General features: G+C 43.4%; 1 long non-coding RNA gene and 1 pseudogene across 20 annotated transcripts in view; one reads left to right on the top strand and one right to left on the bottom strand.

The window, feature by feature from the left end:
- LOC120623021 (uncharacterized) overlaps nucleotides 1–26,988 on the top strand; it is a 560,047-nt gene that overhangs the window by 164,058 nt on the left and 369,001 nt on the right. The window lies entirely within an intron of this gene.
- LOC120580963 (uncharacterized) lies at nucleotides 5,279–5,397 on the bottom strand (annotated as a pseudogene).

The following is a 26,988-nucleotide window of genomic DNA, read 5'->3' as shown; positions in this document are numbered from 1 at the left end:
ATTTCTGTCTCCAGATGGAGCAGTAATCACCATTATTCCACTATTTCAGAGAGAAGAGAGAGTCTGAGATTGGAGACGTGATTTGCCTACCACCCCTCAGCTGTTAGGTGATGATTTTCTGACTCTAAAGCTCTGTACTCATAGATTTTACTGTCATTTCTACTGTACTCAGATATTTTCAAACTTATCAGAGCCTCAGGCTTCTGAGAGTGAGAGAGGGAGGTTGAGTGGATAGAGACCTGTCCCATCTCCACCCTGTTGTACCTACTCATTGCCGTTTGACCTAGAGCAGATAGACTTTTAAATGCTTACTTTATTAGTGTTCCATGCAAAATATCTTATAATAATTTTTGCAGCAAATAAGACAAATTTGTGGGAAACTGTCGTGCTACACTAGACATTAATTTACCCTTTTAAAATACTGGTTTCCTCCAAAATGAAGAAGAAATTGCTAAGGAAGAGTATAAGAGAATCCCCTCTGTAGTTTTCTGCTTCCCAGTGTGTGATGTTGCAGGAAGTGTGTGGGTTCTTCATTTTGAATCCTGGCTCTGTCACAAAGCGTAAGGTTTCCTTAAGTTTACTCAAATGTCCATGGCCTCAGCGACAAAGCTTGCACAATTAGGAAAAGAATATCTCCACACTGTTTTGTTTTCAATAAACATGTAAAATCTCTAGCCCCGTGGGTTGGCAGCCTCTTAGATAGCCACCCAAATGCCCACCTTCTACTCTTTGTGCCCTTGTGTGATCCCTTCTTAAATTTAGCCAGACTTACTGATTTGCTTCTAATGAAAAGAATATGGCAAAGGTGGTGGGATGTCACTTCCAAGATTAGGTTACAAAAAGACTGTGGCTTCCATCTCAGGCACCCTCTTATGCTCTCTCACTGGCTCTGAGGGAAGCCAGCTGCCATGTTATGAGCTGCCCTACGAAGAGGCCCATGTGGCAAGAAACTGATGTCTCCATCAGATAGCACTGGAGGCCTGCCAACAGCCATAAACTTGGAACCAGATCTTCCCCCAGTACAGCCTTGCATTGACTGCAGACCCTGCTAATACCTCAGTTACAGCCGGTGTGAGATCCTGAGCCAGAGGCGCCCAGTGAAGGTTACGCCTCGTTTGCCGGCCTCCAGAAACTGAAAAATAAGTGTGATTAAGCTGCTAAACGTTGAGGTAATTTGTTATTAGCAATAGATAACAAATGTAAATAGGGTCTGGCACAAAGCAGATACTCTATTAATAACAGTTCTGTCTATGTCGCTTTCTTCCTTTTGCTTGGGTGGGAATGGTGACCTCTGCGGTGGCCTGACTTTTCTGTCTGTAGGGATCGTGTTCACACTGGACTCTGACCTAATCAGAAGCAGAATTTGCCATTCTAAACTCTCCCTATTCTCCTTTCTTTTTTGATAACTGTTTTATTTGGGTGTGGTGAGAAGCAAAATTTACATCCCAATTGCTCTCCCAGCCAAGCTTTCTGATGCACAGATTTAGACACTGCAAGCACTTGGAGTGCACCGTCGATTGTCTTGTAGCGTACCTTTCACAAACACTCTAGCTGTGCTAGGTTCTTGAAACAGATACACAGAGGTGATCCTGCAGCTTCCTGTGGAAGCCATTAGGAATGTGTGTTCTTTGCGAGGTTTTTTTTTGGTTGTTGTTTTTAAATTTCTTTCTTACATTCTCTGGCTTACTGTAAAATTAGGTCTCTTCCCATGGGATCACTTTGAACTTTTATCTCCACTCAGATATGTATCATAGTTTCAACCTTTTCCAAGTTATGAATCAACAGATCGCAATCTGAGACATCTGAAATCTTCAGGGTATTGTTCGTTTGACAAAATGTCCATCGCTGGCGATGCAGACACTTGTTGAACTTCTGGGGTCTGCTTGCCAGAATGAATCTCATTTGATCTCCTTGGGAACTGAAGAAAGTAAAAGTCTTAGATCTAAAGCTTAAGAACTGAGGACTGGTCCCCTACCTTTTCTTTAATGTTGAAATTCCTAAGGTGATATATTTTCCCTTGTGAAATCTCACATGGGAAGAAAAATCTACACTAGGGATTTGGTGGTCCCTGGCATTTGTTCCAAGGGCTGAGGAGCAGTTTTATTTTTCAACAAAAAAATGTTATTTCTATAACATGATCAAGGTTTAAGAATATACTATGTTCTGGTAGGAAATAGCTTGAAGGATATGGTCCATCCATCTATTCCTCTAAGTCAGCTCTTAGAACCCCGCAGTGGCCAGCAGGCTGATAAATGTTCCAGGAAGGCTTGGTGAGAGGCAATAGGGAGAAGGGCAGGCTTTTAATAAGTATCATATTGTCTGTCTGTATCATAGTATGTACATACAGACACATCTTTGCATATACCAGCACTCTAGAAACTGAGGCTACAAGTCACATTTATCCCAGTGACTTCATGTCATATCCAATGTCGTTAGATATCTGGAAGCTGCCCATCTGGAGAGTGGCATTTCTACTCCACTTCTCTCCCTGGCCCCTGGTTTGAAGGCTTTAACTGGATCTTTGGTTTGATGCCATCTGACTATACCAGCATCTGCCTCATGGGAGCAGGGTCAGTGCCTTTCTTGTTCATTAGTGTGCTTCTTATGCGTGGAACAGTGCCAGACTCCTAGTAGGCACTCAGTAGATATTCGTTAAATGTTGAATAAACATTGCTAAACATGTTGACTAAATAAGGAAGGGCCTAGAGAAGATCCTGTTCACCACATATTATGGTATCCTTTTAAGAACCCTGCAGAGAATGGACTTTCTTGTTTCAGAATGAGAAATAATTGTGCCTCTCTGAGAAAACAAACAAACAAACAAACAAACCACTTTGCTTCAATTGTGTGAACGTAGATTTGTCTTTGTGCTGGCAGCTAGGAAACTCACTGTGTGCTTTTTCAACCTCTCACATAGGACTTTATGGAACACTTTGTTTTATCAATGCCAGTGTTACGTTGCCTTTAGAAACATACTTTCCTTGATTTGTGATTGTGCTATATTGTATATATATTATACTATATTGTCTTTTTAAGCAGTCTTAAGTTCTAGGAAGTGAATGCGTAAAAATAATGCTATGGAAAGGGAGCAGGAATTCAAGGAATAGTTCGAAGGAGAGCTTGGGTGTCGTGAAAAATAGGGGTTCTGTGGAAAAGGAGGAGAACAGTAGGAGAGGAAGGACACAGGGTTTATGGTGAGAAAACAGGGCTGGGATCCAAGGCCTTTGGGCTTATTAGGCTATGACAATGGGGGTTGGCCTCTGGCCAGCATCTCTGGGTGAATTTGTAGCCTCGAACTCTCTGGAAATGGGGAAGGAGGCAAAACCATGAGGGTGTCCTTTGCAGTCAGATTTACATCTCCACTTTGGCACTTATAACAGCTACTTGCCTTCTCTGAGACTCAGCTTTTTAATCTGTAAATGGGGCTAATAGCAGTGAGTCCTGCTGGGTTCTCTTCAAGGTTCAATGAGGTAACGAATAGAAAGTATCTGATAACATATCCAGGGCTCAAATGTTAGTCACCATTATTATTGTGTTGAGCGCACCATGGCTTCTTCTGTCAGCTACAGGCATCTCAGCGCCAGCCCAAAATGGCATTGGAAATGGAGAATTGGGGACAAAGTCTCAATTTCCCTGTATTTACTATTAGGCATTTGTTGAAAGTTTTTTTTTTTTTTTTTTTTTTACCCAAATGTAAATAGCCCTCCTTGGGTTGTGCCTACATTTATCCAACTAACCTTCTAACTATAGGCAAATCTCATGAAACTTGGCATTAGTAAAAATCACAAATACATTCTGAAAGTTTTGAAAAATAATGCTGTTTTTATTTAACTGAAGCCTTTTCCTCAGGGGGACCAAAGGAATATATTGTATGCACATTACACAGCAAAACTCCAGGAACCCATTTTAGACATCTCGTTTTCCAGTGTTTCTCTTCATGGCAGTTGCCAGGTCACTCTGCCCCTGTTTCCCTCTCTCTCCATCAGCTGTCTTTCTTTCTCTTCCCCTCTCAGGCTGTTTTCCTCCGTCTTCCTTCTCTTCCTGGGCTCTTCTGATTTCTGTAGACCTTTATTTAGAGAAGGGATCATCAAACTTTTTCTGTAAAGAGCCAGATAGCAAATATTTTAGGCTTTGTGGGGTATATGTTCTCTTACAAGCACCTAGCTCTGTCCTTGTAACTTGAAAGCAGTCACAGACAATAAGAAGATGAATAGGCTTGGCTGTGTTCTAATGAGATTTTATTTACAAAAAACAGGACGTGGACCAGATTTGGTCCGCAGGCTGTAATTTATGGACTCTAGATTTCAAGCAATTTAAGACTTTTTTTCTTATCTTTACCAATTGATATTTCTATCATCCCAGTTAGCAAAACTGAGGATTCTGCTATAGATGTCCTTCCTTTGGAGGGCCAGGAAGACAGTGAGGTGCTGTAAATAACCAATAAAATTTTTCCCCATCTCATCTTGATTAAACAGATCAAAATGATTCTTTGCCCACAACTGCCTATAAGATACATGTATTGGGTACTACTGAACCCTGGAGTTAGTGTGACAGGTTTCTCAGGTTCCAAGGTGAGCTGTGTGTGTGAGAGAGAGGGAGCGGGGGTGGGAAGAGGAAGAGAGAGAGAGGAAGAGAGACATTTGGGATCAGAGTTCTCTTGGCCAACAATGGGAAAAACTAAGGTTCTGATTTTTGGTCTCTTTCACTTTCTCATTCGAGGATCTGGAAAGATCCCTCACGTCAAATTGTGTAATGGAGAAAGTGCTGGACCGGAGCCAGGAGATCTGATTGCTATTTTAGTTGTATTATTATTTTTGTGTTTGGCCTTGGCAAGTCCATTCATATCCTGGTTCAGGTCTGTCAGGTATTAGAATCTTTAGTTACCAAATATTTGAGAATTGACTCTTATTCAGATGAAATTTTACCTGGAGTTTCAATGTTTATGGGATGAAATGGAACTGGGAAGCCAGAGCCCTGTCTAAAGCCCTTGTGCCCTGACACTCACTCCCAGATGTGGGGGACCCAGAAGCACTGCCGGAATCCAGCGGCTCTCGGCAGCTTAGATTTAAGATCACTAAACCATGATTCTTTGGTCTTCTCTCCCGTCTTCTGCCATCACTCAGGATTCCAGATACCTCAAAATTTATTTATGTTCCTTTAGAATGGCAGAGACTTTTCATAAATTTGTTTTATTATTTTTTTTAGGTGAGGCAACCCTTGGTTGACCTCAGATTGCAAGGACTTTGTCAGCTTACAGTCTCTTATTTTTTATTTTTCATGCCAGCAGCACTTGGTCTTCCTAGGTAGTCTCCCATCCAAGTACTAACCGGGCCCGACCCTGCTTAGCTTCCAAGATCAGACGGGATCGGGCTTGTTCAGGGTGGCAGGGCTGTAGACTTCATAAATTTGTTCTTATATGCACTAGGCTCTCTCACTTGTTGGCTTTTCACTCTTTCCAATCTTCATGCCTATTTTCTGAACTCCTCACTTGTCCCTTCTGGTTCTACAAATATCCATTTCTAGGGTTCATCTAACTAGTTGACTTCTTGTAGAAAACTTTGGGAAGATCCACTGATTTCAGAAGAATCTCAAGTCAAAGCTTTCCGATATCCTTGTTTAAGTGAACATTTCCTCTTTACACCTAAGAATTTAAGAGGATCCAAAATCTGACCAGCACAAGTCGATGTGGTTCCATCAGGGCCCTCTCTGAAGGGAGCTTCATCCCCAGGCCTGGAACATGCCTGACACTTGTCGAATCACTAAACTCTCCCTTTGAGGAAACGGTCGCAATGTTACTAAGTTCATTTTCTTTAGGTTTCATTTCCTCTGTGGATACTCACCTCCCCCACCAAGTCATCACAGGTAGGGATGTTTGGGTGAAGAAAATAGAATTCTGTCCAACTGTATCAGTGGGCTCATTTCCAGTCTGGATAGGTGACAGGTTTCACAGTCCCAGCTATGTCCTGAATCACTCTGCTCTGCTGTCCATTCTTGGTCCAAGAATGCTGGACCATTCTTGGCCTCAGAGGGAGCTGGGATGGAGCTGTGAATGAACCAAACCTGACTCAAATGGAGATGGGGGGTTCAAAGACAAAAGAAAATGATCTAGAGAGGAAATTACAATTAGCCGCAGGTTGCTAAATCTCCATTAGCCTCCCACTGTGCTGTTGTCTGTAGCCAACTTAGATTATCCAAAGACAATGTCTAAAAGCCATTTTAACTAAATTAGTAATCATGTAAAACCTTTACTGAGAACATATGTGTATCTGCATTTTTCCCTGAGCAGTTTGTCAAAGTATCACATGAAAAATTGAGGTCACAAAAGATTGATAAAGAGGGAAGATATTTCGAGGAATACATCAAACAGTTGACATTTGCTCTGTGTGACTGAATGATTTTCGGTTGTTCCTCTAACTACGGTGACTGTTTTGGTTTGCCCAGGACAGTCCTGTTTTTTATCTGTGGTCATGGCATAATGATTAGTAACACGCGCCTTGACTCTTAAGTGTTCCGATCTGGACAGTAAACCGTATGACCACTCTCTTTCTCTCTCTCTCTCCATATGTATATATGCAGAGAAAGCTCCAGTCTTTCAGAAGGTGTAGGAGGCGATGGGTAGCCATATCCCTTTCATATATCATGGTCTAAAACTTAGACCTCAAAATCTTGAACCATGAAGCATCTACTCAATGACAGATGTTTTTATTACAATTCATACTTCTCGATAATCTAATACAATGTACTAGATTCTTAAGTTCCTTACTACAGTGTTAGGGATATTGTAGATCAAGAACTTTTTATTTTCAAGAATTATACCTGGGTTGATACATTTGTTGACTTGGTGGTCTATTTGGTGCTTTTTGCCCCCTAGGGGGAATGGTTGTGGGTTGGGTCTCTAACTCTGGTTCTGCCCCAATCCCACACCTCAGGGAGGCTGATGGGAGTTTTCCAAGTTGGGCAGGGGTTGTGTCTACTGATCTTCAAGACCACTCCCATGCTCAGAGTCCATGCTTGTGTAAAAACTGACAGCTTGCTTCAATATATAATAAAAAGAGTGCCACGGCCATTTCAGTTTTACCTCTTTCTCTCAGACTGAACCAATTTTGACCCAGGCTTTGACCATTTGATGCTTATGTGGCCTAATTGAGTGACTTAAACATTCTGAGTTTATTTACTGTAGAAGGAGCTAATAGTACCTGGCTCCTCCTCCTAGAGTGCGAAGGTGAGGCTCAGGACAAGTGTTGTCTGGAAGAGGTATACTCTCCATGCAGGGGAAAGGCAGTTTTGTCATTGCTTGTTTATTAGAGAGCAGTAATTAGCCAGTTCTTCCTGGCAGCTTAACCGTGGTTCAGTGTAGGCTCATATTCTTCCATTTATCTCTCCTCCTGTTGGTCAGAGTACTTGGATTTCTTTTGGGGGGCGCTGCCTTTTTTTTTTTTCTTGTGAGCTTCAGTTTCTTCATCTATAAAACAGGGACAGTTACAGCCTGCATGACCCATACTTGGCCAATTGGACTTCTTCTGTCCTAGAACTTTATGTCACCATCTATTTATACTAGAAAGGAAAAACTCATTCTGCTTCTGAGTGATGTAAGTAGGACAATTTAGCCAGGTCTTATCTGACCTGTGACATTCAAATTAATTAATTCATGCATCGAGCAAATGTTTATTGACATCTTTGTGTCAGAGAATGTATGCCAAGCCTTTCACATACTTTTCTCATTTAATCCTCAGTATATATTATGTGTTAGGTCTTGCTGCTTGCTTTGCAAATGAAGAAATAGAGCTCATGGGATTTAAGTAACCTACCCAAGATTATATACTGAGCATGTTGGGAGGCCAAGATTTGAACTTGGATCTATCTGACTCCAAAGCCTATATTTTTGTTATGGCATTTGGCCTCCCTGCTATGTGGAGAATAGTTGGAAGCATATTTTATATAAGATGCTAGAGAATGATTGTCCATATGTTCTTTCATCCAGCTGGCTGCAGCAATAATGGAAGACTTTCTGAGCAGGGAGGAGATTGGTGCATGGGGGGCGGGGCATCTATTGGTCTTATCTGTTAGATTACCTTCCGTCCTTCTCTTCTTCCTCCTGATGATGGTAATATGGCAGCAGATTCCTCTTTGGGAGGTATACCAGTTGGCCCATTCCATGTAATTCTTGTGAAGTTGTAAGTTATAGAACCAGCTCCTCTGGCCATAAGTCCAAACCTAGCCAATCATAATACTCTTCTCTTGGCCACAAAAGCTTGGTCCAAGGGGTGGGACCCAAACCAGCCAATCAATTTCTTCCCTAGGTCTTATATATACTGGAGTAGGAAGAGATCTTTTTTTCTGCCTCTGGGTTGTTGAATAAAGATCCTGGATGCAGCATTCTCCCTTCTAGACAGGTAGATTCATGGGAAGTTAGAGAGAACTGACCTGCAGGGGGAAGCTGAGGGATGACATAGCTTGGAAATATTACTCAACAAATCACCCTTCATTCATACTTTTTTTTGCTTTTGCATTTTATCTGTCCTTAACCAGTACAATATGCTTCCTAGCATACGTTTTTCAGAAGCCTAGAGTCTGGGAAGTAATTTCCTTAACCTGTGAGTGACTGGTAGGGGATAAAAGAGGGGACAGAGGTTGCAAAAGTGGGCCATGATTATGGTCATATGTTGGTATGTGTGTTTCCTGAGGATGTCATTTGTTCATCAGATAATCCCTGAGTACCTTCCATGGTCCAGGGACCATACAGGTGATAGAGGTCTGGTGGTGGCCAGCAGCCATGGTCCCTACCCTTGTGGGACTCACAGTCCAGAGCCCTCTTCTCTGTGGAGCCTCCATGACCCTCCTCTCAGCAGGCAGTGTTTTCCGTTTAGAATGTACTACTTGGGGTGCTAAATTATTTACAAAATATTTTTACTAGAGCATCCAGTGGCTTAAAGATAGATTATATTTCTGAGGCCTGGGAGTCAAAGCTCCTTTCAGAGAGACTTCCCCTATCTTATTTCTCTCTTTTTTGTCCTCAACATACCATGGATTTGGGAATAGATCTCTTGCCAAAATCATTCCTAGAGGAATGTTGGAGCTGAAACTCAAGCCCTTTTAGATATGTTCCTCTCTGTTCACTTACATTTAAACTCACTTATGTGTCCTGATGGATCCTGGGGAAGAGGTTGCACCCACTTATGAGAATAGAAGGGTATGGGGCGCCTCGATGCCACACAACCTGGTGATGGTGTCTGCTCACCCCTGTTGTGCTACCAGCCTCCCCAGCCCCCACAGTGCCTCCTCTGGCCCTTTCACCATCACATTTGGCTGGAGTCCTACCCCCTGTAACCTCTTCCTTCTCTGCTGCCCTTTGCACCTGGTCATCATGGCACCAGCTCGAACCTTTCTATAAGGTCTTTTCTTTAGATGAATGTGTTCCTTTGGACACTGCCCAGGACCTCCTAGCCCCCAATGGCCTGAGACTATGCTTGGGGAGAGGATCTGAAATAGAAAGTAGAAGAATCTGGGGCCAGGGACACTGAGTGAGGGCGGTTGGAATATCATTCAAGGCAAAGATCAACAGAATCAGATTGGGGAAGGTGGCGGTGGGAGTGGAGGGAGAGGAGAAGTGGACAGAAGGGTTTGGAAACTCAGTGGGGCACAGTAGAGAGGGAAGAGGGGTGCGCACAGAGTCACACAAATGGATGGTGCTGGAGCTGGGCTGGGGGCTGTCCTTCTGGCTCTCGCCAGTGCCCATTCAGCTACACTGACTCGTCTCCCAGTGCAGACCTCCCCTCCGCTGCTGCTCCCTTCCCTAGGGAGGACTGCTCCAACTCACCAGCCTAGAGCAGGTTCCTGTAATGTGTTCTCACGATATCATGTGATCTTCACCAGGCAGATAACCCCTAAGTAAGTGCTTGGGTGACAATTTGCCTAATATCTGCTTTCCTCTGGGGAGCCATATTAGTCATTGTTCATCATAGGGTCCCCAGTAAATATCTGGAACATACTAAGTTCTCAAAAAGTGTTTGTGGAATGACTGAAGGAATAAATGTTCAATTTGTAGATTCTTGATCTTCTTTACAAGCTTTTGGCCCAAGATATTCATCTGCTTACATCAGGACTTCCTGGCAAAGATAGAGATTGACTGTATAATCTGTGATTCACATACATTTTATCTCAAGCCAGTGTTATTTTTACTCAACACAAAAATGCAAATAAAAAATATTTATGTTAACTTCAAGAAAGATACATGGGAAATGAAGAAGTCACTTAAAGCCGTAGGCATTTGCCATCAGAAGTCAATTTGATCAGCTTGAGTTCTCCGTGATGGGGAAGGCAAGGACCTGGAATCCCAGGGGAAAGTCTCTATGCCCTATGACCCATGGCCTGGTAGGCTCCCCCATCACATGGCTGTCTTCAAGATCCACCATTAAAGTTATTGATATTTTGAATTTTCGGATCCCAATTAAATTTCAGAACTTCCTCTGATGGTGTTACATTCTAAACACTTGGGAGACCCTGAGATCTCAGAGTAACTGTTGGACTTGGGAACAGATGGGAGTGAGTTCCAAAAGCAGGTTCCCTGAATGGAGTAAGAAGGCAGCATTAGGGAGAGAAAGGGGGGCGGGGAGAGAGGGCGAGCACGCAGAGTTGGGTTCCAAACGTAAGCAGAGGCTGCTTTTAGAGTCCTTTCCCACGAACGAAGGCCCCCGCGGCTGGGAGATGGGAGAGTGACTTACTTACGCTTATGGAGGAGGCACTGCTCTGGGCACAGGAGTTATAGTGAAGAAACAACACCTAGTCCCTCTTTTCATGACCTCATGAAACTCCCTGCTTAATGTGGGGTTTGGATGATAAATGTACAGAGACAAGTTTAGTGAAGGTCGTGTTTCTTTTTTTCTCCCACATTGAATAGCCAGGAAAGAGCTCTTTGAAGAAGCACAGCTCAAGCTGAGAGCTGAAAGATCAGCTGGGCAGAGAAGGGAAGAGCACCTCTGACAGAAGGGACTGAGAGTGCAGGGGTCCCGGGGCAGAAATGAGCTTTGTGGGCTCCAGGAGCTGGGAGGAGTAGTATGGGCGGAGCAGAGTGCGAATGGGTCATTGGCACCTGGCGGCACTGGGCAGGTCAGCCGGGGCAGCCCTGGGTGAGGAGGCATGGTGGAAGGTTGGACAGTTGGGTTGCTGAGGGGTTTTGAACAGAGAAGTGATATGGCCTGGCTTCAGTTTTACAGAAGTCACCCTGGCTGCTTGGTGGGGGAGGAGTATGATGGGGAGAAGGGCGGTCGTGGGGGGATTGGCAAGAGGCTGCCAAGGAAGAGACGACGATGCATTGGAGGAGGTTGAAGGCAGTCGAGAGGAAAAGAAGGGACCAATTTGGGAGCTTCTGGGTTTTACTTCTCTTCCCATTATTGGCTGGTCCTGGGGTCTCGTCCTCAGTTTCCCCACCTGTAAAATGAGAGCTACTACTGAATGACCTCGTAGCTCCGGTGTTCGGAGGGTCTGTTGTCTCTGGCCCTGAGAGCTTTTCCAAGGTCTTTGTCTCTTAGCTCATTTTCTCAATGCTGAGGATCCCTGGAAAGAATTGCAATTTGTGGCTTAAAGATAAATTTTCCAACTTTCTAAAGTTCTGTTCATATTTTAAGTGCTTGACTGTCTTGTGTCCCCGCTTCTTGGTGGGAGGTGGTGGGTGAGGGTGTTACATTATTAATAAAATATGAATACATTAAAACATTTATTTCAGTGTAACTTACGTGGGGAACACGATCTTTAATGGAGCTGTTTGGCAAGCAGTTGGAAATGCGTCTTGGCCCCAAACCTTTGAAAGTCCTTGATTAGGCGGTGATCTCTGTTTCCAATAAAGCCCTTGACCCTTTGTGGTTTCAGTTCTGTTTACTCTCAGCAGGCATTTCTGGTTCAAAGAGAGAATCTTTAAAAAGCTGGATTGGGAAAGTCTATAAAATCTTAACGCATCTTTGACATCAAATAGCTCTTTCAAAGCAGTGATTTGATGGAGTAAATAGGAATGCAGCAGCACAAACCATATGGAACACATTTTCCATAACTGCTCTGCACTTGAATAACAAAGGAGAAAAGTTCTTGGCACAGGGAGTTTGGGATTTTAATGACCCTTAAATATTTGGCATAGTTGCCAGATGTGTTTTACCAGGCTGAAAACCCCAAGGATATCTGCCCTGCCTTTCTTTTTGGCAGAACATAAGCTAACACGATGTCGCTGTTCCTGAAGAGATGTTTGTGCCTCGTCTCAGAAAGCTTAATTCACTAGATTTCCTTAATTATCTTCCCCTTCCCCCAAACTGGCAGAACTCCCCTCCGGCCTCTGAGCCTCATTTCTAATTTGCTGCATTTCTGATTTGCCGTTTATGATGATGCCACAGAAACTACCTTCATTATTTAAAATGGGGATCAAAGGGTGGAAATGTTGATCAAAGTGAGTGTCGTTGATGGAACTGGAGTGGGGCAGGGTCCTGGTCTTCTAGCATGGAGGGCTCTTCCCTAATTGGCTGTGTGAGCTGCACAAGTCACATGATTTCTTAAGCTAAAATGAGACAGCGCCGCATTCTTCAAGCTGCTATTGTCACCTCCTGGTTCTGATTACGAATGATCCTACCTGTACTGAAAATACAGTCACACATTTGCTGTCTCTCAAAGTCATCATCCTGAAAGTCCACATCTGCTTTCTTTAGGCACTGACCCATTCCTCGAAACATCTGGATGTACACAAAATAGTTCATCCAACTTTTGTGCACTGATAGGTGCGCCGTGGATCCCTGATAACCTTCCCCAGTGGGAGACATACAATTGCAATTTCAGATGGAAGGGGTCTTCGAAGCGATGGAGCCACACATCCCCATTTCACAGACGAGGACACTGAGGCCCACAGAGTGCAAGTGGCTTACCCCGGGCCACATGGCTTTTCAGTGTCAGAACCAAGATCAGACTCTCCCTAATTCTTCAGCAGTTTGAACCCCAAGTGACTCGTTCACAAAAATAAAATGCATCTGCACAGGATGAGAAGATTCGCGACATAGATGCTCGGAAGCATGCACTTCGGGAGGGGGTGGGCAAATGGGAAGGGAGCGAACCAGGCATCAGGCTCTGAGCTCTGCGCTTCCCCTTCTGGTGTTGCTTAGTCTTTCATTTAAAAAATACAGAACGTTTTAAAGTAGAAGCAGAAGGTTTAGAGAAGTTAAATGACTTCGCAGTGTCATCCAGCCAGGCGCAGGCAGGGCTGCAGCAGGTGGCTACAAAGGCTTTGCTCTTCTTGAGAAGGACAGTCGGCCTAGCACTTAGCCACGCTGGGTCTGGACGCCTCGAACTGGGGCTCTGTCTCTCCATTGAATCTGGTGGTTGGGTCACTGTCCTTCTCACTTCTCGTCACCCGGAAGGACACTCTGCACTTTGCTCTCAGCCTGGCAGGAGCCCCAAGAGCGAATTTGCTTTTCCATTCTTGCCAGTAGATGGGTGTGGATGAAAGCCCACATCCTCCACGGAATAGAAGGTTTAGAGCCCAGACTGAATTCACAGCAGATAATGGAGTATCCTCTCCTTCTTCAAATTAAGTGCCAATACTGTTATAAACTTCAAAGTTTTATAAGAGACTAGATCTTAATTGTCCCCACCACAAAAGGGAAATGATAATTATGTGACATGATATAGGTATTAACTTACTCTACAGCGGTAACCATAGTGCAATATATAAGTGTCTCAAATCAATGCATTGTATGTCTTAAACTTATATGTCAACTATATTTTTAAATTAAGTGCTTTTTGGCTTTAAAAAATGACTAAAACCTCAAACAATGAATTTAAGTTTCCCTGCCTTATGGTGCACAGAGTCAGGGTTGGGGCTGGTAATGGTCACCAAAGGGGACAGTTACTCAGCTGCCTTGCTGGTTTCCAGTTCCCTCCAAGCTTTCCTCCACTTGCTCCTCTTCACTCCCCTTGTCCTTATCCGGGCCGACTCCCGTGGGAATCTCCTCCTGGCTGCCTGTCAATCCCCTGTCCTCCATCTCGTCAGCCATATCTCTGGATGGACAGTGCAGAGCATAGCATTCCTTTAATCAGCAGACATCATCAAGGGGAAAAGAGATCCAACCCGAGGGATGCAGAGAAGAGACTTAGAAATAGGGATTCAGATGAGGTAGAAGAAGAAAGGGTCAGGAGGGTCCAGGACTGGTCTCTAGCCAACCCCAATGTAGGAGGAAGGGGTGGGTTTTTCTCCCCTGCACCGTGTCCTTACCTCTGGGAGGTGGGGCAGCATCCCTGTTTCTAGGGAACCAGGAGATGTCTCGGCCCTGGTTTTGGGTCATGCAGATTCCTGAACATAGTTTCCAGACTTTGTTCTTCAGAGCAGAGGCCAGGAGTCCTAGGACTCTCCAGCAGCCCCAACCTAGAGTGAGAAGCCGAGAGTGAGAAGCCGGCTCTGGGATGCCAAGCAGAGCGAAGGATGATGAGGACTCGAGAGGCAACTGGGTTGAAAGTGGGCGGCTTTGCCTTGTTGCTGGCATTTTAATTAAATGTAGGGATTATACACCCCAAATCTTCATAGAAAGCAGCTTTATTGAGCCTCATTACCAGATTCTATACACTCCATCTGAGTGAGACTCATGTTCAGATTAAGAGAGGAAGATTCAGAAATGACAGTGGAGAGATGGGAGGTGGCACTTGTAGGTTCCTGAGGAGATGCTGAAGCCAGACAGATTTCATATATCCCAAGCGCTCTCCGGGAAGATCATAGGAACGGGTTTCAACTTGATTCAGGTTGAACCAGGCCAAGCATTTGTACCTCTGAGAGCCCAAGACTTCATCCTACACTTTTCCTGCAATTCTCCCCTCACCTTACGATTTCACCACAGTCAGGACTAGTCATAGCACTGAACACAGCTGGGTGTAGATACACACCTGTGTGTAGGTAGGTGGGAGTGTACATGTAAAACTTAAATATAGTTTTCATTTTTATCAAAGGCATAGGTTAAAATGTCAAATAGTTCTAGATGAAAAACAGCAGACCCCTGACCAAATCCCTCTCACCTGCTTCCTGTTCCCCAGAGGGCAAGGACTTTCGACTCTGAGCTGGTTCTTTTTATATTCACCTCTACATTTCTGCAGATCCACACATATGCTGTTATTTTTAATGCTTTTTTTTTTTTTGTATTAGACATTTTCTGTTGCGTTTCTGCTGTGGACGATGAGGGTTTTGCCCTCTTCTGCCATCTCCCGCCCTCAGACACCTGCGCTCTCCCCCATTCTCCTGATGCATTCATCACCCCCTTTGGTTAAGTGAACAGTCAGCATTGTTATGACCATGTCAATATTATTCACAGTTGAGACAGGCATTGTCTCATGATTGTATTTTCTTTCTTCTGTGACTGTGACTATTTGCCCAAAGCTAAACTAACTGCGTCGTTCCTTTGGGGGATTTCTGTGCATGCCAGACTCACCAGGACCGTCAGTGAGGCTGAATCCAGCAGACAGCGCCAGCTCCTGGAGCTGCTGCCCTGAGGCTCAGTCTGCAGGAGCTGCTCTCCGGCCTTGCTGTGCCCTTCTCTTGTCCGGCCTCCCTGTCCATCAGCCTGGGAGATCCCCCATCTCCTGTGCTTCGTCTTTGGTTCTCGGATTCCACCTTCTTCCTCATTTGATAGATGTCTTCCTCTCAAAGTGCATGGATGATGCATTCTGAATGACTGTGCAAGTCTTAGGAAGATCGTTTTTCCTACTTGAACACTGGATGGATAATTAGCTGGGTATAGGACGCTAGGCTGCAAATATATATACAATAGTTCCCCTTTATCCACAGTTTCATTTTCCATGGTCAACCACAGTCTGAAAATATTAAATGGAAAATTCCAGAAACGAACGATTCATAAATTTTAAATCATGCACCACCAAGAGTGGTGTGATGAAATCTCGTGCCTTCCCACGCCATTCTGCCCAGGACGTGAATGGTCCCTTTGTCTAGCGTATCCACACTGTATACACTCCCTGCCCATGAGTCACTTAGCAGCTGGCTCGGTTAAGAGATTGACTTGGTGAGGTACCACAGGGCTTGCGTTCAGGTCACCCTTATTTTACTTAATAATAGCCCAAAAGCACAAGCGTAGTGATGCTGGCAATTTGGATATACCAGAGAGAAGCCGTAAAGTGCTTCCTTTAAGTTAAAAGCTACCTATAGATGGGGAAAAAACAGTATATATGGGGTTCTGTACTATCTTTGTTTTCAGGCACCACTGGGGGTCTTGGAATGTATTTCCCTCAGATGGGGGGCGATACTGTGTATTTTCTGCTCACAAGTGTGAATAACGTTTTAGGTTCCGACATTGCCGTTGACGACACTTTTGTCTAAGACCTGTTTTTTCCTTCTAGAAGCTTTCAGTATTTTCCCTCTCTCCCTGGAGGTGTGATATTTCACAGCGATCTGCCTTTGCAGTGATCTTTTGCTATCACCAGAGCTGAGCTCTCAGTGGACCCTTTTAATCTGGAAGTGTGTGTACTTTGGGACATTCTTTTATCTCTTCCATAATTTTCTCTGTTTTTCTCGATTTTTGTCTTTTTAGACCTTATGACATTCAAATATTGTTTCCCGCATCGATTCTCTATTTTTTTTTTTTTTACTTTTCCGCCTCCACATTCCATTCTTTTGTTTTATTTATTTACATTATTTTTTAAAAGCGAAGTACAATTTCTGTTCTTTGGATAGATACAATATTTTCTTACCTCTCTAAGGATATTAAAATTCGTGATAGTTTTTTTCTTCTTGTGTCTGTGTTTTAATTCCTTTATTACATCGGTTGACTTTGTCGTTAGACACTTTTCTCAAATGCTTGGTGATGCTTGACTGTCTACACACGTGTTTGAGAGAAATGTTAAGTTGCTGATCAGGAATATTACTGTGGTGGGCCAGAGCTCGTCAGCTGCGGCTTCGTTGTCTAGACACATCTGTGCCCTGGCAATGTCTTTGTTTCTATCCTCCCACCCCACCCTCTGAGCTCAAATGTCAGTATCTTAGGTCTCTTCCCTTGAGCTGGTCAGTTTGCTCAGGGAGTGATTTTTTTCCTCCTTGGGGAGTCAGGCTAGGTTATGTGTGGTCCTAGAGTTTCCTAACTTTTGCTTGTTCCTCCTGTTTTCAGTCAAGTGCCTCTCCCTAGCCCTAAGCTGTCCCTGTGCTTGTGAGTCCTGAGCCCCTCTGGCTTACTGTCCCCAGGGAGCAGTAATACCAGAGTCTTCTGCCAGATGGTGGGAAGGGCAGCCACCCAGCTGCATGGAGAGTGGGGGGCTGGGGCCATAGCCGTACCTTGAACGCATTTTCAATGAATCTTCCTGTTTTCAGTCTCATCCGCATACCCCAGCTTCAGGGCCTCCTGGTGACTCCTGTGTAGTCTTGTGACTAACCTGCCTTCTTTGGTCGCATCTTTTGTATCTACTGTGCCTTCTCAAACACTCAAAGGCTCACCTGTCTTCTGGACCCTTGGTCACTTATGGGGCCTCTGTTATAGTGGCCGTGACCTACCCCACTGGTCCTAGGCAACTTGGCTGCCAGAGGCTGACCAGCTGCATGTCCTACCTTCTCCTACTTTTTTACTTTAATGGAGTGCTGGTATCCCCAAGAGGGGATCCAGCCAGGGGAAAGAAATAGGATTTGCACAAAAAATTTCACCAGCTTCCTCCTGACTTCCTCTGCCTGGTTGTCTGAGTACACAATAAATGAATCCACTGCAGAACAGCAGGTAGACAAGAACTCGAGGACACTTGCTGACATACACATCCTTGTCCGTGGGTCCCTCCCAAGCCCCCTAGCAGTCCATCCTTTCTCTCGCTTTTATGAAGTCCTCCCGTCATCATTCTTTCATTTGACATCAGTGTAGGCATTGGTGACTTAAGGGTAATTTATTACTTTTTACTTTGCAAGAAATCATAAAAACAGTTGAGTTGAGCTAGAGAGAAAATACTCTGGGCATCGTTTTTGTTTTTGAGATTCAAAAACCACCTGGTACAGACATGCATCTGGGGGCCGGGAGCACATTTAGTTTTTCTGAACTCCATTTTTGTCTGATTGTGATATTAAGATCAATGGACAGCAGCTTTGCAGGTCGGAGTGGCTGCCATTTCTCCACATGGGCTTCTTCTCCTCTCCCAGTAGGTGTGATGAAGGACAGACTTTATTTTGCTAATCTCATGGCCCCACTGCCTAGCAAAGTGCTTTGAGTGGATTAGATATCAAAAATATTTATGCAGTTGGATGACTGGAAGTCTCTCAGACATTCTCCCAGGGACTTGTGTCTTTGGAGAGGCCTGGCTTAGAGGCAGGCAGGATTGGAGGGTCTATGAAAACAGACCTGTCCCATAAATCCGAAATAGGTCCTTCAGCTGTGAACAGGACATGGCTGCCAGGAGCAGAGATTTGGTTGCTTCTTTCTCAAAGATGCTGCAGTGTTTTAGGGACGAATGGAAGCTTAACCTCAGATACTCCTTCTAGCCCAGGAAAAATTCTCTTCCTTAACCTCGTATCTTTGGGAATGTCTCTTTGCCTCGGCAAGATCCGTTTGGTGTGATGGCTGTCAGTCCTGGAACAGTATCTTTATCTTTCCCAAAGCTCAGACTGTCTCTTCCATGCAGAAAACAGACCCATGCCTGTCCTAAATGGGTCAGCCATGTCATTTAAACTAGTCCATTTCTCAGCTTGTAAAACAAATATGCTAAATATGTAAGGTGTGAAATGTAATGATAAAATAAACACCTCTAAACCCCAAACTTGATTTAAAAAAGTATTATAAGACCAGTATTATAAGAGCTGAAGCTCTCCCTCCCTTCCACATATGTAATCACTTTTCTAGTTTTTTTATGTATCATTCACCCATCTTTCTTTAGAATGTTACAATATATGTATATACCCCTAACAATGTATTGCTGTGATTTCTTTGATTTAACATAAAAATTGTATCATGCTGTAAGATTCCTATGCAACTTTTTTCTCTTACCATTGGCTTGTGAAGTTGATTCATGATGATCTGTGCATTTGACCTTTATTAATTTTAACTGTCATATACCATCCCATGATGTGACCATGCCACAGTTATTTCTTCATTTTTCTATCTGAATATTTTGGGGTGTTTTCTAGAAAAAAATCTTCTATACACATTCTTGTAAGTATATCTGGGTGCACATATGGCATGTACCTAAGAATAGAATAACCGGGCCATATGTAAAACTCAAACTCAACTCTCCTAGCTGATGCTAAATTGCTGGAGTTAATTTACACTCTCTGGTAGTGTATGAGATGCTTCATCACTCTACATCTTCACCAGCACTTTGTATTGTCAGTTCCTTTTATTGGGTATGAAAATATATTCTATCATGTTTCAATTAAAATTTTCTAGTTTATATGACAAATATTTTCAGAAGTTTATTAGCTATTCTATTTCCTTCTGTTGAGAATACCTATTCAAGTCTTTTTCATAGTTTGCAATTGGATTGTGTGACTATTTCTCATTTATTTTAGGAGTTAAATATATATTCTAGATTCTAATCATTTGGTCTTGTTTATATGTGGCTAATGTCATTCCCAGTTTGAGCCATCTTCTCGCTTTTTTTTAGATGTCTTTTGATGAACAGAAGTTTTTAATTTTAGTGTAGTTTAACTTATGAACCTTCTTTTCTCAGAGGGGTTATTGTCCATGTGGATAACCAGTGCAGTTGTTTCAGCCTCGAATATTGATTGGTCCTACCATCTCCTTTCTACCTGAAAAATTAGCTCTGTCAAAAAGAAGTATATGCAATGCTGTAACGTGAATAAACTTTATGCTGTGTGAAATAAGCCAGTCACAGAAAGACAAATATGGTATTATTCTACTTGTGTAAGAGAGCTCGAGTCAAATTCATAGAAACAGAAAGTAGAACGGTAGTTGCCAAGGGTTGGAAGGAGTGGAGAATGGGGAGTTGTTCAATGGGTATAGAGTTTGTTTTGCAAGATGAAAAAGTGTTGAGATTGGTTATCCAACATTGTGACTATACTTAACGCTACTGAGTGGCACACTTAAAAATGGTTAAGATGGTAAATTTTATGTTTATTTACCATAATTTAAAAGAAAATAAATAATAAATCCATATACAGTAAAAAAAAAGAAGTATATGTAATTTATGTGAATTTATATTACATCTATTTTTTGACTATTGCTTCATTAGTCAATTTGCCTATCTCTGCACCAATATCACATTATCCACAAAGTGGATAATTCCTGATGGCTGGTGGGCAAGTACCCTACCTTTGGCTTCTGTGGTATCTTGACTATTTTTGTTCCCATGTATGTATTTAAGGACTCTTGAAAAATATGCATAGTACTATTATTACATCTAAAAATTAATATTACATATCCAGCTAACAAAGCAAAATTGTCAGACTCTTTCATAAATGTGTGAACTGTTTGTATCAGGCTGCAAATGACGTTCATCTCAAGAGTTTGTCATAGTCTGGACTTTGCTGTTACATTATCATAGTGTCATTTAACACGTTCTTCTGTTCTCTGTATTTCTTGTAAATAGCTTGATGTTTGATCAGATTTAAGTTCAATTTTGGGAGGAAGAGAGGCAAGGCTACTTTGTAGGTGGCGGTGTGAACCTCCATCAGGAGACAGATAATATTTTGTCATCTCTCTTTTGTGTTAATAGCAGCCATTGACCATTATGGCCTACATCCATTAATTCACTAGAGATTACAGAATGGTGGCATTCTAATTCTATCATTCCTTCCTACTTATTCGCTGGAGTTATTTTTATAAAGATTAGTTCTCCATAATTAACTATTAAGTACCTTGAGGTACACTTTATGAAGGAAAACAGGACAAATTGAATCACACCAGAATCAGTGATCTGCAATGAGCATTGTAAGTAATTCTTTCCTTCCATTCACCAGTTTTCAAAATAATGACCTTCAAAGGTAACAAATATGTTTTTAAAAATATCATTATGATTTCATGGGTTAAATCTGTGTGTTTTAACCCACTGTGGTCATTATTCTCATTGATGTCCAAATGCCCCTCATCCGTGGCTACTGGGAGGTTCTATGAGTTATCCTGAAATCTTTTAATATGACCCAGTAGTTTTGTTAGTGTCTTCGAAATCTGAAATTACAGGATGTTCCAGTCTCATGTAGATGTTTTTTACTCTAGAACTGGAATTAGCCATTTGTCTAAGAAGTTCTGGTTTCTATCAGTGCAAAACACTATTTAGAAAAAACTACCTTCTAAGTGTAAGGAGCCCTTATTGCTGTTGGCTTAGGCAGCATTTCTGGACCGTTTCAGTGGATAGATGTAGGGAATATGCACACATACGCATGCATGTACATTAAAGATACATCAAGGCTTCTTAAATTTGTGTCGACATGGTCTTTATTTAACTTCATCAGTCTTCTATAAGATTTCCCCTCCATGGCGTTAATACCATTGTGAGTTCTTACCAACAGTGCATGAAAGTACTTTTTTCCCCATGTATTTGTGGAAAACTTTTGGATGATAATTAATATCTCAGTGTAGTTTTAATTTACATTATATATGTGTGTTTATGTGCATGTGTATATTTACTTATTAATCAGTTTGTCAAGATTCACAAAAAACCTTGTTGGGAATTTTTATTAGAATTCTGTAGAATCTATAGGCCAATTCTCCTCAACTTGATATTTTTTAGTGATATCGAATCTTTCTGCCTGTGAACTTGGTCTATTTCTTTATGCGTTTTAGTCTTCATCAGTGTTTTTAATTTTTAATTTAATTTTATTTATGATGACATTGGTTAACGAAATCCAATAAGTTTCACTTTAATGGTAAGGCACATATATATTTTATACTGTGTGTTCACCTCCCATAGTTAGATTTCTTTCTGTCTCTACATATTTGACCCCCTTTATCTCGTTTACCTCCTCCCTCCCCGCTGACCCCCTACCCTCTTTTAACCACTAGTTTATAGTCTATGTCCATGAGTCTCTGTTTGTTTGTCCTGTTCATTTGTTACTTTTAGTTTTATATCCCACATATAAGCGATATCATGTGATTTTCAACTTTTTCTGTCTGGCTTATTTCACTTAGCATGATTATCTCGACGTCCATCCATGTCATCAGTGTTTTTCAGTAAATTTAATCTCTTTCACAAAGGTCTTGAGTATCTTTTTGTTAGACTCTTTGGCACTTTATGCATTTTGTTCCTATTATAAATAGTATCTTTTAAAATTGTATTTATATGTGCTTGATATTAAAATAAATACAGTTGAGTTATATACATTGTTTTCATATGCGATGATTTTGCTAGCTTTTTTATTCTAATAATTGTAGATTCTTTTAGGGTTTCCATGAAGACTATTGTCTTGGAAGGCTTATGGTTTTGTTTTACCAATGTAATCCTTCTATGTTTGATTTATTTTTTGAGCCTTGCTGCTGAATGCCTCCAGGATGACACCAGAATCTTAGGTTATCTGTGCTGAGCACTGTCAGCTGTCCCCCATCTGGCCAGGGAGCAAAGTTTATAAGAAAAGCTTTACCCTTTTCTATTTGCTCATACCTCATCTCTGTTTGAATTTGACTTCTGTTCAAGGAAGACCTCAGCTGAAGTTTTGCCAGTTGACTTGAGCAGTGAAGTCTCCCAGAGCTTTGTTTAATCAGCTTGAATGGGCAGAGGGAAATGTGGCTGTTTAGATCTCATGTCATTAGGAGCAGATGCCTGGGCTGGGACCCTAGGCCATCAAGAAAGCCCTGGACTAGGGATTCTTGAACGATAGCTGGGACAAGTGGGTGGCGTGAGCCTGAGGAGCAGGGAGTCTTATGTCTCAAAGGTCCTAAGGGTCAGACATAAGAAGCCATTCCACTGTCATCAAGACATAGGAGGCAGTAGACCATAAGGCTAAATCTTAGTATTGGGAGAGACCAGTAGGCCCTAGACCATGGTGTGAGGTCATGAACAAGCACCTGGATCCAGGCCGTGGTGCCTGGATGTTATTTCATCAGCCTTAAGTCATGCGTGTATCTGTGCACCAGTGAGGTTAGACTCCAATTTAGTGCTGTGAGGGCTGAATGCAATTATACATGCAGAGCCTCTAGCTCGTGTCCAGGCCTGCGATAGGAGCTCAGCACAAAGCAGTGCTTGCTGCTGCAGCACCTCTGTAGACATTCAGTGTTGCACCTGCCAAGAACTGCTGTGTGTTGCACTTCTGTTGTAGGCAAGGACATGAGCTAGGAGCTTTGCTCTCTGTGAGCTGTGGGCCCTCCTGCCAGCTCGGTCATTCCCCTGTGTGCCATGACCCTGAGGTGCTCAGAGCAAGCCCATCATAGTAGCTGTTCTGGAAAACAGTCCTTTGGAGCCTACTCTTGTTATTCTGGCCTGTGGTGTCTCAGTTTTGCGCCCTGCTTTTGATACCTACCTTGCCGATATGCTCCAGAGTGATCGTCCAGTTTCTGGGCAGAGCTCAGGCTGCAAGCTCCGTCAACAGATTAGCCTCTGGCCATCACAGGAGTTGCGGGATCTGTGTTGCCAGGCTTGTTTCAGTCACAGGTTTGTTTGGTATAGAGTAGCTTTTATGCCAGTCACCCAGAGAATAAATGAACAGTGTACATTCTTAGGACCCACTCCATCTGGGCCACACAGAATCGTGGCGGTTCTAGATTGTAGCCTGCCATTTGCTGTCTGACCTTAGGCAAGTCTCTTTTTGTCTTTGGACCTCAGCTTTCCCCATTCGGTTGTCTGGGATTCTCTGACCAGAGACGGGATGTCCCCTCCCTGGTTCCCCACCTCTGGGCATGCTTCTGACTTCTGGCAATATCTTTTGGCTGTAAAACTCAGCCAGGAGGGGTTGGAAAATCCACTGCTCTCATACCCTGCACTATTATCATGACCAATCTCCTTTCACACATTTTACCCTTCATTTTATGATAGCTATTAAAGACTGTTAGGAGCGCTCTCAGTTCCTTGAGGAATATTTATGCATTTTATAGGACTCTTATGAAGGAGAGAAGCCCTTATTAGGAGCAAGCAGAGAGTTTCTACATTAAAGGGGCATTAGGAGGCTTCACCCAGCGGATAATGATGCCTGCGCTCCCTGTTCAACTCACTAGTTTATGCACCTGTTTGAACTGTTTTCTTTGGGAGGAATTAAGGGATCTTTGAGAATTTCATACAGCACAGAGACTGCTCTCATTGAGACCTTGCTGCTGTTTGCAGTATCGTCTGTGCAGGCTGGAAGTGTGGGAAGAAAGGGGGCCTGTACTTCCTGTTCTGATTTTGCAACTTGTATTTTTGCAATGCTGTACTTCACTTACCCGTTAAAGAATTGGCACCTGGCCAGCAGCCTAGATTTACTCCTGCCAATGCTTTAGACCCCACCCCATAATTCACTGCTCTGCCTTCCTAGCACATTTTATATTTCATGGGACCTGAGGTAAACTCCAGCTCTGTATTTTTTAAATAAATTTAATTTTTTTAGAGCAGTTTTAGGTTCATAGTAAAATAGAGCAGAAAGAAGAGAGAATCCTCAATACCCCTGCCCCCACACATGCACAGCCACCTCCTATAACAACCTATCTACCAGCGTGGTATATTTGTAATAATCGATGAACCTACGTCAAGACACGTCACTGTCCCCCAAAGGATGTAGTTTACATGTGGTTCACTCTCGGTATTGTGTGTTTTATGAGTTTTGACAAAAGTATAATGACATGTATTTATCACTGTAGTATCATACAGAAGAATTTCATTGCCCTAAAAATCCTCTGTGCTCTGCCTTTCGCCCCCACCAACCCCTTGCAAACACTGATTTTTTTCCTGTCTCTGTAGTTTTATCTTTTCCAGAGCGTCATATATTTGGAATCAGACAGTAGGTAGCCTTTTCTTATTGCTTTCTTTCACTTGGCAATATTGCGTTTAAGGTTCCTCGATGTCTTCGCATGGCTTGATAGCTCATTTCTTTTTAGCACTGAATAATATTCCATTGCTTGGATATACCAAAGTTTATTTACCAGCTGAAAAACACCTTGTTTGTTTCAGAGTTTTGGCAGTCATGAATAAAGCTGCTGTAAACATCCACTACAGCTTCTTGTGTGGAAAAGTTTTCAACTTTGTTGGATAAATACCAAGAAGCATGATTGCTGGATTGTCTGATAAGAGTGTGTTTAGTTTTGTAAAAAACTGCCAAACTGTCTTTCAGAGTGGCCCACCCTTGTTTTGTCATGTCTGGTCCTCTTGGGAAGTGAGTTACGCAGGCCAGGAGCCTGCGGGATTTTGAGGAGCACCCCCTTTCTCTCTCTCTCTCACCACCTACACCTTCCAAGTTCTGTGCTTCCCCTTCCCAAGTATACCTCCAAAAGGCCTCATCTCCAGAGGGGCTAATGCAAAGGTCTTTTTCACTGTCTGTCTTCAGGCTTCCTGCAGCAATCCCAGGGATGAGCAGGACATGTGGTCATTGCTGTTACCATGGTGATCAGAGGCAGGAGGAGAGGCATACCATGAAATCTCCAGTCTAGTCCTTGCTTCTTCTCAAAGTGTGATCCCTGACCGCCTGCACTGGAGACTGGGGCTGGTGAGACAGGCACATCGCCAGCTCCTCCACAGCTCTAATCGACCAGAGCCTTAGGAAATGGCCCCAGGACTCTATATAAGTAACTCCCCACCTCCATTTCCCCAAAGCTGATTCTGACACTGCGTTTTGAGAACCCCTGACCCATGCCCTGGGTCCACTGCTCGCCAGTACCCCAGGGCCTGGAAAAGGAAATGTCTCAGAGCCCCAGAACTCCCCTCCTGCCTGAGGGGGTCTGCTTGGATTGGGCCCTTCTGCTCTGCTCCCCAGTAAACTGCTTTCCCCCACTCCCCCCGCCGTCCTCCTTTTCTCCAGCCAGGCCTGCTGCTGTCCTGTGTCTGTGCCATTTTCTCTGTCTCATTGTAATTGATTCCGAAGTGTTAAGGCATTTAGTGAGTATGAATTTGTGTTTCGCTGAAATCAATCTCTTTCTGCAAGCTTGCTTCCCCCTTCTTTCAAGTCAGCTAAATCTTGCCTCCCCCAAATTAAATGGCTCTGGGCGGAACCAGTGTGGAGTTGATTACCTAGTGCCGTAGCAGCTCTGGCGCCGCTGATCTGGCTTGACCTAATTTAACCCAGAAATCCTGTCCTCATTGTGCAAGCAGATATGCTTCAGCCTGTCACCCAGGGGGCAGCAGTGAGGAGAGGGATGCTTGCGGGTGATAGGGCATTTGCCCAAATAGGTGTGGGGATGTACCCGGGTAGTGGATGTTAACCGGCCTCTGGAGTCTGGGGTAACCCCAAAGACGACAAGCAAATGCTTTCCTTTCTCAATTACTATTTAAAGCTCATTGTCCTCACTGTGGGCCTGGAAACCTGGTATCTCTGCAATGTGAGAAGCCAGGAGGTATTTTGGAAACAGACAGGTGTCTCTATGTGACCGTGAGATAACTGAACCTGTTTCTGCCTCTGCAGAATGGTCACTATCACGTTAGGCGCTTGCCCAGTGATGGATTTGTTATTATTATAGAGGCTCCAATAAACAGGTGTTAACCTGCTCATTTTGCAGTTGCAGAAGCCGACACTTGGTGTGTTTAGGTGGCTTACCTGAGGTTGCCTACACAGTAAATAGCAGAACAGGTTTTGAACCCAGTGCTGCTTGATGAAGTCCTGGGGTCCCTCCGCCCCCACAGCAGACCTTCACGTGAGGCGCAGCTGTCAGAGCCCTGGAGGCAGGGTCCTGTGGGCTCGGTTCGCCTCTCTCTGACTTCCCCCTTTTTTTTAGGGATGGTCATGGCTTATTCTTCAGCTCGTGCCCACTCTTGCAGTTTGCACCCTTGCGTCCTTGGGTCTGAGAAAGTGGGAGGTGTTCAGACAGTGAAGGAGGCCCTGCCACGCCCATGTCAGTGCCTGCAGGGTGCTGTGCTGAGAGCAGAGGCTGAGCCGAGCACATTAGTGATAACATGACGCGGATGAAAGGGTGGGATTGACGTGTGTGG

The sequence above is a fragment of the Pteropus medius genome, unplaced genomic scaffold (genome assembly GCF_902729225.1).
Source record: "Pteropus medius unplaced genomic scaffold, Ma_sr-lr_union100, whole genome shotgun sequence".
NCBI classification, from domain to species: Eukaryota; Metazoa; Chordata; class Mammalia; order Chiroptera; family Pteropodidae; genus Pteropus; species Pteropus medius.
This window is presented reverse-complemented; position numbering and strand designations above follow the sequence as displayed.